This window comes from Lipotes vexillifer, unplaced genomic scaffold (genome assembly GCF_000442215.2).
Source record: "Lipotes vexillifer unplaced genomic scaffold, Lipotes_vexillifer_v1.1 scaffold12, whole genome shotgun sequence".
NCBI lineage: Eukaryota > Metazoa > Chordata > Mammalia > Artiodactyla > Lipotidae > Lipotes > Lipotes vexillifer.
Window position 1 is genome coordinate 2,884,990 of NW_006796716.1, and position 4,950 is coordinate 2,889,939.

Genomic DNA, 4,950 nt, shown 5'->3' on the forward strand with positions numbered 1-4,950 from the left:
CGGCTGCCAGCCCCTCCTTCACCCATGCTGTGGTTCTGTTTCCATCAGCTGCTTCCTGCATGCCCTCTGGAGGTTTTCTGTTGTTTGAAGGTTAAGGCTCTTGGAGCCTGTGGGTTTTAAAAAAAAAAAAAAAAAAGAAGCAAACAGAAATGGCTGGGCAGGAGCCCCCCTCCCATTCCGGGGACTAGACCGAAAGCCACACGGCTGCCCTGTGCTGATTCAGAGGGGGAGCGCAGCTTAGAGACACTGTCTTACCCCGATTCTGCATTCCCAATGCGGAGACCTTCTTTTCTTTTTTATTATTGCATTCCCGTCCCTGACCACTGAGAAGGTAGGTATCCCGGCTCCGCTGTGCGCCGCTCCCATCTCCAGATAAGCCCCGCCACTCTGCTTGGTTTGAATGTGATTTTATTTCTCTCTCAATCTCTCAATCTCGCTCTGGTTGGTTTTCTCCCCCTCCCTTTTTCTTTCTTTATTTTAATGACTACTCATTTGTAACTTGCATTTTCTCCAAATGAGCTACAAAGCTGTGTTTCCTGGTTTGTCGTTTAGTTTTCTTGACTTTTCCTGACAACTTTTCTGGTTCATTCTTCCCCCCTTTCCCACCTTCCCCTTCTCTTTCTTCTTCCTCGCCATCCCCGCCCCCATTCCCCCAAGCCTCCCTCACGCCCTCTCTTTCTCATTTTGTTGTCCGAATGCATTTCTGTGTGGTTTAGCATTCCGAGTTTGTGTTCCCTTCCTGAGCTGTATGCTGCGGTGAAGCCAGTTTGATTTCTATTGTCTGGAGTAGCCGCTAAGCCCCTCACCCCGACGCCTGCCAGTCCCCTGGGCCACCTTGGGCAATAAGTGATGGTGGAAGGGCCTGTGCTGGGCCTCTTGGCCTCCAGATCTTGGAGGAAGCTCTGGCCGAGGTCAGGCCTGAGGAAAGAGCTCTGTGCCACACTCCAGGGCCTGCTGGGCTCCCACGGTCCTGCCCTGGTGGCAGGTGCAGCAGCTGGCACCAGGACTGAACCTCACCGCTCCGTCTTTTGGGCGTAATGGTACTTGAACTTCAGGGGTGATGTGAGCTGGCCAGGAACAGGTACCGGATGTAGATGACCTACTTAGCAAAGTCTCTGTGGGGGCAACTTGAGACATGGAGGGGATGCTCAGCTCTCCCACCCCTCTTCCTGGACCACAACCCAACCCAGTCAGGGGCTCCCTCAGTCCCCCAGCATCCTTCCATCTTCCAAATGTGGGCTAAATGTGGTCCCTCAGTGCAGATGATCTGGAAGGGACGGTCAGTAGGGGCCAGGGGCCCTCAGGATGTTGATGGAGAACCAGGCCTGGATCCTGAGACTTGTGACTCCCAGCCCGGTGCTCATCCAGCCACACTGAGGGTACACATGAGGAGTAGGTCCTCAGGGGCCCCATCTCCCCGTCCTTGCCCTTTAAACTGTTCCCTGTCCCACCTGGGAGCCGCTGCAGAAGTTTGACACCCCAACCCTTGTGAGGCCTCAGTGGGCCTCCATCCTCGGCTTTGAAAAGAGAAAAGCCTGGCTATTCATTCTCTCCTCCCCCTATGCTGGCCCCAGGGGCAGGTCCCAGGGAGCTCACCCACCAGAGCATCCCTCATCCCTGGGTGGTGCTGGAGGGCAGACAAGGACATTGTTCAGGGAGGGAGAAAGTGCCGCTGGTCTGACGGAGGAGACTGCATCCCAGCCTGATGCGGGAGTGGAGGCCTTGCCCTCGAGGAGTACCTGATGTGACCAGGGCCCCCGAAATAGGATTTTCAGATGCCGAGTTAGAGGGGGTAGCTCTTCCAGATGCTCACTTGTTCTTGTCCTTAAGGATACCAGGACTGGGCAAGCACCCTGTCCCTTGCTACTCTTATCTTTCCCTTCAAAAATGTCTTACATAAGCAAAAGATGTCAGGTAGCAGGTGGTACCAAGGAGCAGAGGGGCTCCTGGGAGCAGGGCTCAGAGGCAGGCGAGGTCCCTCATTCACGCACTCACTCACTCATTCATACACGCACACACTAGGCCAGCACTAGGCTGGCACTCCCGTACCAGGCCCCATCTTGGTGTCCACACCAGGGGAGAGGCAGGCAGGCCTGAGTTCACAGCCCCCGCCTGTCAGGCTGGAGGACTGATGAAGATCACTCAGGACGATGAGAGGGAAGAGCTGAACCGTGGATGGGGAGCTCCTGCTGGCCACGGTAGCCCCAGCCCTGGCACAGCCTGGCAGAGTCCATACTAAGGGAAGGAACAAGGGTCTGTGGGATCATAGAGGAGAGCACCCGACTCAGGGTGAGGATCAGGAGAGGCTTCCTGGAGGTGGTGACCTCTTGCTAGGGTTGGGGGGCGATAGGCATTAGCCAGGGGAAAGAGGCAAGAGGGACAAGAGAGCAGGCTTCTGGGGATGTTTGGAGGTCCCTGGCCACCACAGTCCCGTCTGTCCATGAAGTTCTGTGGTGTCTGGACTCGGATCTCCCTCAATTCCTGGGAAGAATGAGACCCAGGCTGGGGAAGAGGCTCACCCTCTGGCAGGATCACGGTGACTCTTTCTCCAGGGCTTCTGGAGGGATGGGTGGATAAGGGTGAGATTGGCTCTAGAAGTCTCCCCAGGGAGGTGCTATCTGCCACCCTACCCAACATAGCCTTCCTCCCACCCTCCTCCATCCTGGCACTTGGGAGATACCCATGGGGCCCCAGGCCTTCCTGCCCTGCTCTGACCCTGTTCATCTGTAAGGGGACAATGAGTAAGAGTTGTCCTCTGAAAAGAACCTCTCAGCCCCTGTACAGGCCCACCTAGTAGAGACCCAGCTATCCCCCACTTTACCAATGGGGAAACAGGTTCCCAGAGTTGGACACTTCCTTAAGGTTTCACAGCAAACTCATATCAGAGCTAATCCCAGGGTGTTCCACTTTGCCAATTACTATCATCTGGGGCTCTAACAGCCATTTGGCTTGAAGGAGGTGAGAGGGGAGTGAGGAAGAGCTTGGACTTCAAGACATGCTAGGCAGGAAGCATCCGGCTCAGCACAGGGAGTCTGGCCCAGGGGCTTGGATCTCAGTGCTTAGGATCCTGGAGATTTCTTTCTCATTTGCCTCCTCTGGAGGGAAAAGGATGCTGGATGACGGAACCTAGTTCTGGGGGCTTGGGCGCTGTGAGGCACTGGCCACCTGCTGGGGTGGAGGGGGTTATGTGTTAGGGAAGACAAGTGTCTCCCGGTCTACTGAGAATAGATTGCCATTTCAGAGGGGCCATGACGGAACAGCCCAGCGTCCATCTCTCCTAGCAGAGGTGAGCTGGTGATCAGGAAAGTCAGAGTGCTCAAGGGGCACCTTGGCACCCAGTGATATCCATTCTGCCTGCCTATGTCTGCCCCTGCCCTAAACAGAAGGCTCTCCCAGGTCTTCATGGCCCATTTGGCTCTGGACAGCTGCTCTCCCTGCTATGGCTGGTGTTCATTGGCTGCTGCAGCCACCAATCACGAGCTAGCTGTGCCCTGCCCCAGAGGGAGCTGACTTTTTCATCTAGGGATTCAGGCTTAGCACAGAGGGGTCTTAACGCCACACCCCCACCCCCTCCAGGAAGCACCCAGGGCCATGCCAAGGAAGCCACGCTCCTTCCTGTCCCTGGCAGCAAGGTGCCCTGAGGCGTGGCAGCTGGTTTTGCTCTCTCCTCCAAAAAGGCTGCCAGTAGAGCTTGACCCAGACCCTGCCCCTTTCCTAGGACTCCCTGGTTTGGCCCTGGCCCTTGCAAGGGCATTTCTTCCTCAGCAAACCGCACTGAGGCCTTACTAGATGCCAAGTTTTGTGATAAAAACTGAGGTTACAAAGCTGAATCCAACACCACATTGGCCCTGGAGGTGCTCCAAGTCAAGCTGGTGCTGGTGATTGGGGGGTAGGGAGGGATGGGGGACAGACTTACAGACAGACAAGTGCAATCAACTGTTACTGGATGGAAGCCTAAGGACAGGAGGAAGGGTCAGTTCTGTGGAGGGTGGGGGATGGAGAGGGTGGTCAGGGAATCCTGGAATATTTGCTCTGGAAGGGACATCCAGAAGCAAAGTCTGACCGTCTCATTTTGTGGATGGGGAAACTAAGGCCCAGACTAGGGAAGTGACTTGGCCAGGGTCACTCAGTGAGATTGTGGCAGGCTCTCAGACCCCTGCTTCCCAGCCAGGGCCCTTTTGATGGTACCAGGTGCCCTTTCTGGTTTTCTGTAGCCCGATGCTTGTGTCCTGACTCCACTTTTGGAAAAACATTCAACATCTCTATCCAGTGGTCACCCAAGAGGTGCCTGCTCAGGCCCGAGGAGCCGGGCACTGCTAATCCTTCCTCCAGAGGTGGCATGGCCTCCTCTTGGCCTAGAATGGGGTGGTTGCGTTTTTCTCTCTCTCTCTCTATCTCTCTTGCATTTTTGTGAATCTAATGATGAACTTACGCTACCACGCTTTTCCCTTCTCTTACACATCTTACCTACTAAAGGAGGAAGTGCCACTTTATTGGTAAGTGGACGTTAACCAAGAGGGACTTAAAAAATCAGAACTTAAAAAAAGAAAAAGAAAAAGAAAGAAAAAGAAAAGAGAGAAACAGAAAGACAGTCGGGTGCTACTGACAGCTCCACAGATCTCTGCAGGGCCGGAAAACAAAGAAAGAAAAAATGTTAACAGGAAAATGTCAGTTCCCCAGGAGTTCAGACATTGTTTTTGATTTCGGTATCTAATGACATTTGTGGATTTTGTTTTTTATTTCGTTTTTCCTCCCTTTCTTCGGTTCAGTTTTGAGTTCAGTTGTCCCGCCTCGCCCCCACCCCCATCTGTGTGCCGTGTGCCCCGTGCCCCCTCCATCCCCTCACCCACCCCCAAGCGCTGGGCGGCCTGGCCTGGTGGGCTGGCCCTGGCCCGGCCTCCCGGTGCCCGCCCTCTCTCTCTTCTCTCTGCCGGGATCCTCCGTCCCGTC

The 4,950-nt window shown here is 54.9% G+C and overlaps 1 protein-coding gene across 1 annotated transcript in view; it reads left to right on the top strand.

Annotated features, from left to right (window-relative positions):
* Positions 1-4,950, top strand: part of SRRM3 (serine/arginine repetitive matrix 3) — a 33,803-nt gene that overhangs the window by 24,960 nt on the left and 3,893 nt on the right. The window lies entirely within an intron of this gene.